This window comes from Mytilus californianus, unplaced genomic scaffold, assembly GCF_021869535.1.
Source record: "Mytilus californianus isolate M0D057914Y unplaced genomic scaffold, xbMytCali1.0.p SCAF_5, whole genome shotgun sequence".
Taxonomy (NCBI): Eukaryota; Metazoa; Mollusca; class Bivalvia; order Mytilida; family Mytilidae; genus Mytilus; species Mytilus californianus.
In genome coordinates this window covers 22,963,831-22,980,620 of record NW_026262701.1, presented here as the reverse complement: position 1 = coordinate 22,980,620, position 16,790 = coordinate 22,963,831, and the positions used below count along the sequence as shown (strand labels likewise).

General features: G+C 32.0%; 1 protein-coding gene across 6 annotated transcripts in view; it reads left to right on the top strand.

The window, feature by feature from the left end:
- Positions 1-16,790, top strand: part of LOC127703040 (uncharacterized) — a 925,706-nt gene that overhangs the window by 601,338 nt on the left and 307,578 nt on the right. The window lies entirely within an intron of this gene.

Here is a 16,790-nt window from a genome sequence, read left to right as displayed (position 1 = left end):
AGCACATTTTGGATAAAGCACGGAAGTTTCTAAAGAGGCATTCAAAGCGTTATTACATTTCAATGATTTATCTATGTAATTTTGAGTTTTGTCAAATTCTTCGTTGTTTTTTCCTATGCATTGTTGTGACGTTGTTAAGAAAAGTATGTGCTGTCATAAATGTTTCATTTTTTGGAGAAATAACATCTGATTTTGGAATGCCTCTCAAGTGTTGTCATGCAATTCAAAATATGGCTTCTTATGAGACATACATGTAATGTGATTATTGATCATAGAAAGTTGAGATCACCAAATGTCATTTTATTACAACTTTTCAAATTGCACGATTTGATAAAACATTAAACGTGCAGTCAGTTTTAAGAAGACTTTGTATAGTTTCAATTCATTTCTTCAATTTATTAGTCCCCTACCGACGAAGTCGAAGGGGACTTTAGGTTTGCACTCAGTCCGTCTGTCTGTCTGTCCATCCGTCAGTCCAGCAAATCAGTTTTCCACACTTGTTTTTCTTCGTGCTTGAAGATATTGATTTGATATTTGGTGTATTGTTTTATCATGACAAGTCACAGATAAAATTCGAATCTTGTTTCGGTCAGATAATTTCTCGGGAGGTCCACTTCCTATATATAAGGTGATAGGACATGCCGCTGGTATAGGTCACCTTTTTAATCTTGAAAATATGTGAAAAGGTCGAGAAAACTATCAGAAATATATGATAAGGTCAATAAACTTCATCTGTCATCTTTTTGGTGTTCCTGGCTTTGTTTTATCAACCAATTTTCTCCCTTTTGCACTTTGGTATTCCATGGCCACTGTTACATTACACACCAAACGAAACCAAAACAATATGGGAAAAGGTAACAATTTGACCTACGCAATATATGAAAAGGTATACATTTTTTTAAATTCAAATGAAAAGGGGGTAACAGAAACCTAGCCTATCAACTAAGTATTGAAGTACCCCCCCCCCCCCCCCCCCTTTTAAGATATTGATTTGATAATTAGTATATAGTTTTGTCATGACAAGTTACAGATCAAGTTCTAATTTTGTTCCGGTCTGATGATTTTGTGCAGAGTTATGGTCCTTGGACTTAAAAAAATCGCTCAAATAATCAGTTTTCTGCACTTTATTTTCGTCATGCTTGAAGAAATTGACTTAATACTTGTTAGATAGTTTACACCATGGCAAGTTATATATCAAGTTAGCATTTTGTTCCAGTACAAAATGACTAAATTCATACTTCAGATAACATTAAGAACTATTATTGAACGGTTGCTAAGCACTTGTTATGTTGCTTAGTTGTTGATAAGCAGTAAGTGAACTACAATTGAGTTTACTTTTCATTTCTAACTAAAAGTTGTTCATCAACAGACAGTCTGCATTACATTTCATTTAGTTTGTTCAATAAAATGACTAATTGATTTGCATTTGTCTTCAATTCAAACATATTTTCCCATTGCTAAGCAACATTTGTGTTGCTATGCTCAATACGGAATTTGTTAAGAATAAAGATGTATATGATAGTATATGGGAATGAAACACCATATGGAAATGTAAAATATTGAAATACTTGCTGTATGCATGCTTCAGAGGGAAAACACACTTTTTTAACCGTTGCTAGGCAAAATTTCTGTTGCTAGGTTGTTTCTAGGCATATATTGAACGAAATCAAAGAGGCTTTTTATTTGTGACTTCAAGTTCTTCTTGGACAAACAATATTATTTTTGAAATATTTGAATTTGTTCAGATAAAGCAATTCCTATGTGATAATCTAGATACTGAACTAAAACAGTTGCTAGGCAACCATCCTTTTACCGGAACAATATAAAATCATTGTTTTTTCAAGTTTCTTTACTAAGACCATCAATGATATTAATATAAACTTATTTAGAGAGGGTGCCAAAAACAACCCTTATCATACCATGTCCTTTATACCAAACAATTCAGAAGTGGCAAATGCCTTATATTGATACATATATGTATTATTACAACACATAACAGTAGCAAATATTTGAGATCAAAATTACACAATGTAGTCAAGCTCAAGACCAATAAAAACAACTTGCAAATTTATCAATACTAAGTACACCTTTAGTGAATTTCTAGATAGTTGCCTAGGGTATCTTTCAAAAGATTGATTCAAATACTATATAAATACTCATAAAGAATAAAATAATATCTGCTATGATACTTATTTAACAAAAGTACATCCGACCCCACGGGACAAAATATTAGATATTCATATATTAAAAGTACATCTTACCTCACACTAATTATAGTGAGATTTAATTTAATAAAATATGATGTGCTATGAAATGAAGAGGAAAATTTACTTAAGACAGTGTAATAGCTTCCACTGGCTAAAAACTAGTGTCTAAAATTGTCCAAACTTGATTATTACAAGATTTCCTAAACTGGTAGTTCAATGATTCAGTGAAAGCTTTGATATAAGTTTTAGTAGAGACTTTGTATTAGTTTCCTCTGACTAAAAACGTATGTCTCATCATTTGCCAAAATTGACCTATACAATAAAATGTGAAATTCAGTAAAGTTAATAGATATCAAGTAAAATTATATTATACAATCCTTTGTTGAACCTGTGTTTTAGCTCCCTTTGACTAAAAACAATTGTCTCAAATTGTAACCAAAAGAAATTGACAAAAGTCTTGACACATACCACACTTTTCTTTTATTTACACATCTCAAGCGTTTTGACTCAAAAGTTTTGTTCCATTGTCAAGAGACTTTTACAAGATTTTTTATTAAAATGTGTAACATTAGAGATTCATTGTTGAACAAATTTATTTATATTTGTATTTATATTATTATTTTAATCGTATTGATTCGATTTTTTACTTCAGGTGAAAATGAAAAACGACCTGCAAAACCAGAAGGTAAGAAACATGTATTTATAAAAACAGCCATGTATTAACGCCATTCTCTTGTGTATGTTACTACATGATGCATGGATGAATGGAACTGAAGTATTGATTTGAAAAATATAGATACATAACATTAAATAATCCTTTCTATAACAAAGTATAAGAATTGAAAACGAAAAATAATATAAAGGGAATCACAAATTCTAAAAATGAATCTCAATTAACGCGTATTCGGTTTAACGTACGGTGACCTATAGTTGTTAACTTCTATGTCCTTTGGTCTCTGGTGGAGAGTTGTCTCATTGGAAATCCAACCACAATTTTTTATTTTTATATGAACGGGTGTGTCGGAATAAAAGTAAGTATAACCTAAATGACATATTTTTGTTCGTCTGCTCATTTGTGCGATTCAAAATGAGGAAACATGCTATTGACAAATCTGCATGAATGTAAACTTGAAAACTAATACATGTATATTGTACATGCGTTAAAAACTGAAATGAGCAAAAAGAAATAAATAGAAAATACATTAAAGTTTTGTTCCATAGTCAAGAGACTTTTGTAAGATTTGATTTATTAAAGAGGGACGAAAGATACCAGAGGGGCAGTCAAACTCATAGATCGAAAACAAACTGACAACGTCATGGCCAAAAATAAAAAGACAAACAGACAAATAATAGTACAGATGACAGAACATAGAAAACTAAAGACTAAGCAACACGAACCCCACCAAAAACTGGGGGTGATCTCAGGTGCTCCGAAAGGGTCAGCAGATCCTGCTCCACATGTGGCACCCGTCGAGTTGCTTATGTTATTACAAATCCGGTAAATAGTCTAATTCGGTAAGTCACATTCGTGAAAAGGGAAGTTGTGTAACATTACAGATTCATCGTTGAACAATTTTATTTATATTTGTATACATTATTATCATCATCGCAATGGTTCGATTCTTTATTTCAGGGGGAAATAAAAAGCCTGTCAAACCAGAAGGTAAGATACATGTATTTATCAAAACAAATGTCTTTTTTTTGTTTGGTTTTTAAAAGAAATTACAGAATCAAAAACAGTTCGATATCAATATGATTTAAAATACATAAAAAGACAGATCTAGCAACAAAAAAGACTTAAATGCATATCGATTAAGAAAAAATACCTTTATTTTGATACGTTCATCAACGAAAAAGAACATTAAGAAACCTATAACGTTAAAAGTTTTTACAATTTACCTTGGAATATGTGATATTTGAAATGTTGCGTCCAGTAATTAAACGATGACTAACATATTCTTAGTTCATGTTTTCATTTCAGTGAAAACTACTATATTGTACATGCGTTAAAAAATTGAAATGAGCAAAAAGAGATAAATAGAAAATACATAAAAGTTTTGTTCCATTGTCGAGATACTTTTGTAAGATTTTTTTAATATTAAAATGTGTAACATTACAGATTCATTGTTGAACAAATTTATTTATATTTGTATAGATTATTTTTATAATCGCAATGATTCGATTCTTTATTTCAGGGGAAAATAAAAAACTTAAAGCAGAAGGTAAGATATGTGTAAAAGGCCAACTAACGTGTAGAGCGTTATGAACAAGAAATCATTTGTTTAGTTTTTAAAAAAAATTACAGAATAAAAAAATGTTCGATATCAAAATGTTTTAAAATACATAAGCAGACAGATATAGCAGCAAACAAGACTTTAATGCATATCGACTAAGAAAAAAACACCTTTACCAAATGCCTTGATTTTTTACAAGTAGATTTAATTGATTCAGTTTCAAGAATAAGGGGAATGCTCTTGTAGAAATGCATTTCTGACACGTTCCTCACGAAAAAAAAAATTTAGAAAGTTTTTTTTTTTTAATTTACCTTGGAATATGTTATGTTTGAAACACACATTGCGTCCAGTATTTGGACGTTAAATAACATATTCTTAGTTCATTTTTTCATATCTGTGACTCATGTAAAATCTGAAAAACCACAAGGTATGATATCTTTTGATCAATCAAAGATTTCTAAGTTTTCTTGTAACAATGTGTTTTTTCCATGTTTTATGTAACTCGGTTATTCAAATGAAGCGTAACAACGATAAAAATGTCAACATAATTACATGTTTATTATGAAACTAAATGAAAAAATCGTTATGCAATTGATAAATATAACTTCACAGTACCCAAATTGCACCGAGTACACAAATTGCACACATTTAGTTAAAAAAGCAGCTGGAATCTTCCAAGTTTTCTTAGAGACTGAACAATTTGTATTTTAATTATTTGACATTATGCACGTCTTTCGACAAAGCTAAATATATCTAATTATACACAAAATGTTCACAGTATATATCAACAGATGAAGTTTCCAATGTAAAAAGTAACATCTGCGGAAACGACGTTACCAAAAAATCGGTTTTTAAAAATGAGCAATTAAAATTTTTTTCTGGCATTCATTTCCTAAAAAAATCAATAGTATGCATGAACTATTGTTAAATTGTTGGAAATAAAACGAAACATCAGTTATTCGATTTTTACGGTTGCGGATTTAAGCATTAATTGAGTACTCCTCATTACAGAATCATGGATCTTTTGGAGGTGGGTCAACCCAATTTTTCTGTAATTCAATATAGATTCAAAATTAAATTAATATCCTATGGCACGCCGTCTCGTCAAGCAATTGGATATATTAGTGTTTATTGAAAATGAGTAGCCTCTTAATAAGCTTGTCTTTTAATTTCGACCACTTAAGTCCCATAACTCTGGAACAACAACTCTGTAATATTTAAAAGAATAGACATAAAGGGCCATAAGTCGATGAAGGACGGAAAACATCAAGGCCAAAAAGAATGGACGAACAGAGAAAAAAAAACCTACAAAACATGCACAGAAAAATAAAGAAAGTGCAAAATAATCTTCAACAAAAATCATGGGTAAAAGCAGAACTATGAAGAGCAGCCCATTTAAGCCAATCAGGTCCAAAGGGCAAATGTGATCTATTGGCTTCACTGGGCTCCGTCGTCTGTTGTCGATAGTTAACCGCTAATTACGCATTTCCTATTTTGTACTTTAAATAAGCCTGAAGCAAATTGGTAAGAAACAACGTCTCATTTCTATTAAATGATTAATGAATTTCCACTATTGTCTTTTAGACAAAAAAGGTTGAAAAATTGCATGTCATTTACCCTCAGGCATACTTTTCACATTTTCCGCTCTACAGTTAGTGAATGAAGATAACTCCAAAATACATAGAAATAATAACCCTTTTACAAATGCAAACTTGAAACCAGTTGTTTCCAGTATTTCAAAGCAAGAATTTGAATAAGTGACTATCGACATGCTTGTACAGACAAGGAAATGCTCACCAAAATATTTAAGCATGACAAGATAAATGTCGCATTTAAACGTATATTTTGGTTTGGTAACCAGGTCTGATCAGTTAGTGACAAAATGTATGTAATTGGATAAAATATTAATGGAGCATTGTGTCATTGTTCAACTTATCCGTGTCATTTGAAATTTCCATAAGTATGAATTACTTATGCATAATTATCTAAATGTTTCTTCAATAATTTTTGTTTATCAAAATTAAAAATTAATCATAACAATTCAACGCAACTCTGAAACACTGAATCAGAAAAATTTGAAAATATTAACTGGTTTATAAATTGTATATAAAAGGAGACGGGATGTTCATGTAGAGAGTCGGCATTTTATTTATCGCTATTTTACTCATAATTTGATTGCTAAAACGAGTACATTCAACAATGATCATAACTTTATCATCAAGAATATACTATGTAAACTTTTTTATAATTTATTTTGAAATGAGTTATTCAAGTAATTTAACACCAACCATGTGTAAATGTTATTTTTTTTATTCTGAAATTGAAAAAAAAGAGTACTGAATTTAAATGTAAGACGTTAAATTTGAGGTGAACTGTATTTAATTTGTTAATAGATATTAATCAGTATTACGAAGGGGATATTTCAAAGGAGACTAAAGTGAGGAGAAATTTCTCAAGATTTTTAAAAGGCAAACGAGTATCCGAGTATTCAAATTGTACTCGAGTGCTCAGTCTTCCGAGTGAGTACTTGTTGCCATCCCTCTCCCCCCAAAAAAGAAGTAATATCTGCAAAACCAAAAGGTAAGATACTAGTTTCTATCATTGATTCATATATTTCACTTCTGCCATTTTGTATTGAAAACGACGATATTGTAAATGCGTTTACAAAAATTAAAGTAATCAAGAAGAAATAGATATAAAATTCATTAAAAGACTGAATTTACAAAAATGAAGAGTATAGTGTACATCGATTAAGGGCTATTCCAGTAAAAATTATCCGGGGGGGGGGGGGGGGGGGGGGGGGGGGGGAGGGAGTGGTGTGTGGAATGGTACTTATTTTTTGTACCTCCCATTTATGGAAAAGATTAAAAAAATATACTCCCACCTAGAATATGTATTTTCTTCCAAGACCCCCTACCTAGAGAAAAAAATTAAAAATTCCTGTATGACAAAGCTGTTATCTAACATATCTAATTTCTGATAAAAATCCGACAATGTGTACCTAGCTTTGTTGCTATTAAAATATAAAATTAAACATGTAACAGTTGTAACAATGGTATGGAGCAGCAGAGGATAGATGCAAGACGGAGGCAATAGCTCTAAGTGACCTAAGAAGGGCGTGCAATTTTAATTATGGCCCATTTTAGTTTTGAAGCTGTCAATAACATTTTCAGGTACGACGTATTCTTCAGGTGGGGAAACTGGTTGGCACCAACCATTCGATGTTTCAGAGTTTGGGCCTGGGAGTTTAGTTCGAGCCATAAAATATTTTTGTGTGGAATGGTACTTATTTTTTGTACCCCCCATTTATGGAAAAGATAAAAAAAATATACTCCCACCTAGAATATGTATTTTCTTCCAAGACCCCCTACCTAGAGAACAAAATTAAAAGTTCGTGTATGACAAAGCTGTTATCTAACATATCTAATTTCTGATAAAAATCCGACAATGTGTACCTAGCTTTGTTGCTATTAAAATATAAAGTTAAACATGTAACAGTTGTAACAATGGTATGGAGCAGCAGAGGACAGATGCAACACGGAGGCAATAGCTCTAAGTGACCTAAAAAGGGGGTGCGATTTTAATAATGGCCCATTTTAGTTTTGAAGCTGTCAATAACATTTTCAGATACGACGTATTCTTCAGGTGGGGAAACTGGTTGGCACCAACCATTCGATGTTCCAGAGTTTGGGCCTGTTAGTTTAGTTCGAGCCATAAAATATTGTTGGTAGGCACAATATATATTTTTTTTTTTTTTTTTTTTTTGTATTTCTAATATACATTTTTTTTTCAATAGGCAAATGTTGGGCAAGATGATATACTCTCCTGTGTATCAAAGCCAGGTTTTCCCGCAAAATTAGGGTTTTTTTTTCATTGAAAATTTACAATGCCACCCACGCAACATGCGCAATAAATCTAATTGTCTCTGCCAAACATAAATATTTTTCTAGGGATCGCATAGTTTGGATTCACCCACACATATTTTTGTGGGGAGACGGCATACAAGGGAGAGTGGATACTTGAAGTTATTATAAATTGTATTCAACAAAATATTATTTTGACATCAGGGAGAAGTGGGGATCCATATAATGCTTTTCATGCAATACCTGTAAATTTAGAAGTTTTATAATTTCAAGGAGCTTCCTTTCAAAACAAATTTAGAGTTAATTTCAGTTACCTGAAAACCCACAGTGAGTCTTGCAGAATTTCAAAGCCATATGACAAACAAGTCTGTTCAGACTAGTACACTTCATATTAATATAAAATGACAATATAATAACACCCTCCCCCCCTCCCCCCCCCCCCCCCCCCCTAAAAAAAATGCATAATAAAAATAAATGTATGTAAAGTAAGTATAAGTATTTGCAGTTTCACTCTTTCCTCAGATAGTATGCATTATCTAAATAAATTTAAATGGCACTCCAATCTCAGCTGTTCAGTGAAGTCATTAATTTAGGGATTTCCCATATTTTCCCGCCAAAAAGCACATGGCTCCCAACAATGTAAACACACAATTTTTGGATGTGACCCTGACTTGTTTGCAGGATTACTGTTTCTATTAATTTAATTTGGATATAGATATTCAATTTAAGGTACAGCCAAGCATTTGCAATTACAGTTTGCATATGATTTTTTATTTTCTATTTGAAGAAACTTGGTCATACGATGTTCGCCTTGTTCAACCATGTGAATGTAAATAAATGTGAATGGGTAAACCCCGAGGATTTGTATGTTGTTCATTGAAAATGGGAGTACAGGATAATTTTTTCTTAGAGTAGCAGGAGCATTGAGCACTGTGTCAGGATCGGGGAGATAACTCCGACTCCGAGAGATAACTCTTCCTGCTTCCGGCTCGTCGCGTTTGACAGGAACACAAACGGACGCTTAAAATAAGTGGTCTGCATACCGTTTTTGCATTCAGACGACCTTTTCATGAGAATATTCCTTCAAAACAGGGGGTACAATATGTTTAACCTATCATTCAGAAACCCCCTACCAACAGAAATGAATTTAAATTGGGACCACCACCCTCCAGAATACAATAATGTTGAGAACCCCATACCTATGAACAAATATATCGTCGGCGTTCCGCCCCTCCTAGGTGAATTTTAATTGAATAGCCCTAAGATAAGGCCTGTACCAAATCTCTAAATTTGTTACAAGTAAAATTCAGTTATTTTGTTACAAGAATTATGGTAACGCTCTTGTAGAAATGAGTTTTTGATACGTCCATCAACGAAATAAGGACATTAAGAAATCACGTTGTCTGTCTCACCTGTCCGATCATATCTTGATTTACTGAGATTAACTTCAAATGCGATCCAACGTTTTGACGTGCCTAAGTTGTAAATAAGTGGTAATGTATATTGTGCTTGTATGCTTCTTGTTTATACTTTTTTTTCCATTTTACTAATACAACTACTATGGTCAACAGTTTCCTTACAAGCAGGTTTTAAATTAATAACATTGGCAGAACGTCTATATCTAAAGTAGAATAAAAGATACATACTATGACAAACGAGACGATTTTAAATTTGAAATTATCAATTTCCCCCACTGCTGTACTTCTACTTTTGACATTTTTACCTATTATGTCTGTTTGTTTTGTTCACACATTTTTATCAATATAATGGAATTTTTATGCGACTATCATACAAGTGAGAGGTTTAGCTAGCTATAAAACCAGGTTTAATCCACCATTTTCTACATAAAAAAAATGCCTGTACCAAGTGAGGAATATGACAGTTGTTTTCCATTCGTTTGATGTGTTTGAGCTTTTGCTTTTGCCATTTTATAAGGGACTTTCCGATTTGAATTTTCGTTGGAGTTCGGTATTTTTGTTAATTTACTTTTTGTTCGCATGTGTTGAGAAATAAAATGAGCACGATATAATTAGATATAATTCCATCCAAGTATTTATTTTTTTGGTAAGCGTGTGTAAGATTCAAATCAACGCTTCTCGTCAGTTCAATTTGGGTACTGTGACGTTATATTCATCAATTGCATAACGATTTTTTCATTAGTTGTTAAAAATACATAATTATATGACATTTTTGTCATTGTTACGCTTAATGTGTATATCCAAGTAATAGAAAACATGGAAAAAGCACATTGTTACAAGAAAACCTCGAAATCTGTGATTGGTCAAAAGATATTATACCTTGAGGTCACTGAAATGAAAACATGAATTAAGAATGTGTTACTTATCGTTCAAATACAAGACGCAATATTTCAAATTAACATATTCCAAGAATTTAAAAAAAATGTTTTAACATTATAGGTTAAAGTGTTTTCCTTTTTCTTTGGTAAAGTGTTACACTGAGTACAAAAATTGCACCCAAAAGCAAAAATAGCAGCAGCAGTCTTACAAGTTTTTTTAGAAACTTAACAATTTGTATTTTTTATGATTTGACATTATGCACGTTTTTCGACATAGCTAAATACATTTAAATATACACAAAACGTTCACAGTGAATATCAAAAAATGAAGTATCCACTGGAAAAGGTAAAATCTACTGAAAAGTCGCGCTACGACGTCCACAAAATGTCAACTTGAGCAACTCAAATATGTGACAGGCATCCATTTCTTCTTGCTCGAAGGGTAGGCATTTCTTGCACCACATGTGGAACCCATCGTGTTGCTCATGTAAGTACAAACCCATTGATAAGTCTTATTCTGTAGGTCTCATTCTGTAAAAAGAAGATGGGATAATGGTTACGACAATCGAAACATATCATCGTCATATGTGAAACAAATGTTCAATGACGATCAACCAACTCTTCAGTAACGATTTCAACTTATACACTTAGAACTCTTGATTAAATAGCTACCTTGTAAACAACAACTCTCTATCAAGGACATTATGATGGGAAATGCAAACTCTCGAATATTGTATCTACTGGAAGATTTATATCCATATGTTAATTTGTAAATGTTTATCAATTTTCCCACAGGATATAACTACGCCCTTGGAAAAAAAGCAGCACAGAGTTCAACATTGCATTCAAAATATGCTGCTTCAAAAGCAGTTGATGGAAATGAAAACACGTTTACACTTACAAGGCACGGAAACGATGCATATTGGAGTGTTGATTTGGGAAAAACAGTCAACGTGAAACAGATCAATATCATTAACAGAAAAAAATGCTGTGGTAAGGAGTCAGAAAAATATATTTGTGATAAGATTCAAAAGAATTTCACGTGAGTTAGGTAAGAGTGTTTACTTTTAAACTTTTTAAAAGCAACACTATTTTAGACATTTTTTTATATGATTATAGGTAAATTATCTAAATTATTTTTAGTACTTTTTATGATCTTCAGAAAAAATCTTAACATTATATCATTTAATAATGAAGTGTTGATTCATCGAAAATAACACCTTCAAACAAATTAAAACCATTTACAGAAACGTTGACTGTCGAAAGAAGTCAAATGCTATAAAGTGATAAGATGCACACAGATTTTGTCAGTATATTAATAATTAAATACAATACTGTCTTGGAATAACAATTTCCTAACTGAGCCCTTGTTATAACTTTGCTAGGAAAAATAGTCACATTTAATGAGAGTTCGATTTATTTTGTTTTTGAGATGTCACTCTGTCTAATGTCAAGAACTTAGAAACTAAAAAAAGACTGAAATTTGAAAAGCTGTTTAATGGGCTAATATAGGTGTCAGACCACTAATTTAAAACCCCTATCTATTCAACAAAATTTTGCAATTTTTAGCAGCTTTCTAAATATGTTACCTTAAATTTAACTTAATAGAAAGCAGGTATATCCTGAATTGTACATGTATCAACTTTCTACATGCCCATGTTTAACCAATGTTTAAAGTCGTCTTGTTATGAAATACTACTGTTCGGAAGTCAAGTACTACTAAAAATAACTCCTGGTTTTCTGGAAATCTTAGATATAAATAATAAGATGTGTGTATACTATGGAGCGCATTAATCTTCAATTTTTAATACAAACTCATGGACAAGTAAATTTTTGCTCAAAATGGTCTACATATATTTTTCTCTCACTAAAAGTTTCATTTCTGCAAGTTTGTTGATTAGTTTAAGTAAACAATGACATTATAAGCACTATTTTTTGTCAGGGAAGAGCTACCTTTACATATGTTTCAAATTGAAGTGAATGTATTGGTGGTCTGCCACCTTTAAGGAATTACAACCTTTCTTCGATATATTGTCATATATTTTAAGTGAATGTCAACGTGAAACAGATCAATATCATTAACAGAAAAAAATGCTGTGGTAAGGAGTCAGAAAAATACATTTGAGGACGATACATGTTGATTTTCAGGTCATTTGATCAACAATGAATGTCATTCTTGCTAAGAATTGATTTCCATAAGACGATATTACTGTCTTAAATGTAGGAAAGGGGTATTAGAGCTAGCTCACTAACTTTTTTCTAAAATGTTATTTGTACGCGTCCTAAATACGCCTGAAATAGTTTCCACCGGATGTTAAATAACCAACCATAAATCAACCAATGAACAGTCATAATAACGCTTCTCTGAAAGTTCTTGACTTTTCAGTTGTTTCTTAAAAAGAAACATGGATAGAGAACTGCAAAAAAAATCGTATTTTTCATTTGTGAAAATACACGCTTCTGCTAAGGGAGAGGCATATTTGGTTCTTGAATTCCAGGTTATTCATTTCAGCAATTAAAGTATAAATTTGATGAGAGAAAAAAATGTTAAATCTCTCATGAATAGAAATTTAACAAGTTCTGACATTTAACAACAGCAATGATGTCATATATGACGACACAAATGAGCAATCGCACGATAAAACTCATAGTTTTGACTAAATTTTGGAAAATGTTTGCAGATTTTGCCTTTGACGACTTTCGCCACATGCATGAACCACCGTAATTATCTGTTAGGATGTGTGTCTTGTCAATTTCCATATTTTTATGACCAATTCATTTTGGTGGACGTGTGTGGCCAGTGTTTTTCAACAGGAAATATACCTTAACTGGGTGTTAAACGGGGAAAAAAATTGTTAAGATATGATACCACAGTCTAATTTAAAGCTAAGTTTAGCCTTTTCGTTGCCCTTCCGCTTTGAAGAAGTCATAAAAATTTTAATTCTTTTGGCCAAAAACAAACATTAAGCCCACTATTGCTTTTGTTAAATAGAGCAAATGACTTTATTCTAATGGGATCGTTCTTCTTGATAAAGACTTCTATTTTTTTTTTAAAATGTAAAATTGTCTGCTTTGTTTTCAGCCTTCATAATGAATAATGTACCTGTACAATCAAGAATCTTTTCTAGGTATATTTATTTTTCAAATAAAACATAGGAAAAATCAACTATATTATAACCTGGTAATCGAATACAGCTTTTCAGAATCTGGTATCAATTTTCCTGTTGATGAACAATGGGATGAATATACTTTACGAAAAATAAAAGAAAATTGGTTTTGAAGTAAAATTTGTTCGATACTGAAATGTGTTTCATTACAAAGAGTGTGCAAGCTATATTGAATGCAATCGGTGATATGATGATTGGCACAGACAGATTGAAGTCTTAGAATTCCATTTTTGAACAATTGATATAGACACTTGATATTGATATCTTTTCAGGCAATCGGCTGAGGAATATAGCGGTTAGAGTTGGACAAAATCGTCATCAGATGAAACTTTGTAGTAATTTCAAAGGATCTGGTAAGGCTGGACAAGTAATAATGTTAACATGCAAGAGCCCAATCTCAGGCCGCCATGTGAAACTTTTGAGAAGCGGTAAAGGTTATCTCAGTTTGGCAGAAGTTCAAGTGATAGGCCATACAGGTAAACATTTAGATATATTTTTTTAAACTAGCTTCTTTCTGGTTGTATGCCTGTACTGAATTTCGTTTCTATTAAAAAAACTGTCAGTTTAAACAAAAAACAGAAAATCCTATAATTTTGCTGTTAATTTTTTTTATAAAAAAAACATACGTCTGTAGATTCTAAGCTAAATATTGATCTTTGCATCGTTGAATAGTTTTATGTATAAACAATATCAATAAGAAGATGTGGTATGATTGTCAAAGAAACAATTTCCGCGACAGACCAAAGGACATACAGATGGGTAAAGTCCTTACCTGTTCGTCTAGTTAACTTGATGACCAGACTTTATGACTGCTGGAAGTTAACTTGGGACAGAAAAAAAAAACAGACATTTAGCGGTTACAGGATTTATGACTGCTCCGATCGGTTCTTGGACAGAATTCATGTTAACTTAAAAAGAAGACTTGATCTGGACTGCTCTGTCGAACCAAACCTGTTCTTATAAAAGTTAACTTTGGTCTGGTCTGCTCCAAGATAAAGTTAACATGATATAAAGTTAACTAGTAAACAGGAATGCTTTGATTGATGAATATCATTAAAATATCATCACACTCATGTATCAACAAATTTAGTAAAAGATATATATCCTTAGGACCGATCAAAAATCAGACCTGACCCAAAACTGGTCTATCAAATAGCAGTCTTGTCTACAGGACAGATTAACAGGTCTGATCTGGTCATGTCCTGTCCACAGGTCTGGTCAAACTGACGAGGGTCTGCAGCAGTCCCAAAATTGACGACGTAGGTCTGTTGTGGTAAGGATAAAGTTAACTTGAAGGTCTGCTAAAATTTTCTCAAGTTAACTTTAGTCATAAGGACTGCTCTAAGTTATCTTTTGAAAAGGTTAAGACTGCACCCATCTGTAGAAGATAACAACTACGTGCCTCCGTACGGCCTTCAACAATGAGCAAAAGCAATACCGCATAGTAAGCTATAATAGGCCCCGAAATGACAAAGGTATAACAATTTAAACGAGAAAACTAATGGCCTCATGTATGTACAAAACAATGGAAGAAAAACAAATATGATATATGGTAACAAACGACAACCAATGAATTACAGGGTCCTGGCTTGGGACAGGGACATACAGAATGTTGCGGGGTTAAACACATGTTCGTTGGCTCCAAACCGTTCCTCTAACCTGGAACAGTGGTGTAACAACACAAAATAACAACAAACTATAAAAATCAGTTTAAAAGGACTTAAAGTCATCAGATCTATACAAAGAACAAAAAACAAAAAAAAAAAAAGGAAACAGAAAATAAAAAAATGTAAACCTGCAAATACTCAAAGTTACTGAAACTAGTTCCAAGCCAATATCAACTAATGAAAAATTATGTTTCTAATACTAAAATATTAATCAGTTAACATTCAACTTCTAATGTATATAGTATTAAGACGTCATTTACAGTCAAGGAAAATATAGTGTAGCGGGTCAATGGAGAAAAGGGCAGAAACACAAATACACCGAAACCTCTAAATATATAAACCCAAACGAAAACCTAGACTACCTAATTCCCTATCTAGATCTAAAACGAAGGACAACCGACCTCTTTTTTTCGAGAAGTGATTCCTATGTGTCTTAAGATCAAGCCTAAACTCATATTCGATTATTAATAGTGAACGTGGAGGGTCTTCTTGAGACTGATATCACAAACTTATACCAAACAATTCAGAAGTGGCAAATACTTTATTTTGATACATATATATATTATTACAACACATAACAGTAGCAAATATTTGAGATCAAAATTACACAATGTAGTCAAGCTCAAGACCAATAAAAACAACTTGCAAATTTATCAATACTAAGTACATCTTTAGTGAATTTTTAGACAGTTGCCTAGGGTATCTTTCAAAAGATTGATTCAAATACTATATAAATACTTATAAAGAGTAAAACAATATCTGCTATGATTTTCTCTCATTTTTTGAAAATACGAGCAGATATGGGACAAAATATTGGATACTCATTTATCAAAAGTACATCCGACCTCACGGGACATAATATTAGATATTCATGTATTAAAAGTACATCTTACCTCACACTAATTATAGTAAGATTTAATTTAATAAAATATGATGTGCTATGAAATGAAGAGGAAAATTTACTTCAGACAGTGTAATAGCTTCCACTGGCTAAAAACTAGTGTCTAAAATTGTCCAAACTTGATTATTACAAGATTTCCTGAACTTGTAGTTCAATGATTCAGTGAAAGCTTTGATATAATTTTTAGTAGAGACTTTTTATTAGTTTCCTCTGACTAAAAACGTATGTCTCATCATTTTCCAAACTTGACCTATACAATAAAATGTGAAATTCAGTAAAGTTAATAAAATTCTATTATACAATCCTTTGTTGAACCTGTGTTTTAGCTCCCTTTGACTAAAAACGATTGTCTCAAATTGTAACCAAAAGAAATTGACAAAAGTCTTGACACATACCACACTTTTCTTTTATTTACACATCTCAAGCGTTTTGACTCAAAAGTTTTGTTCCATTGT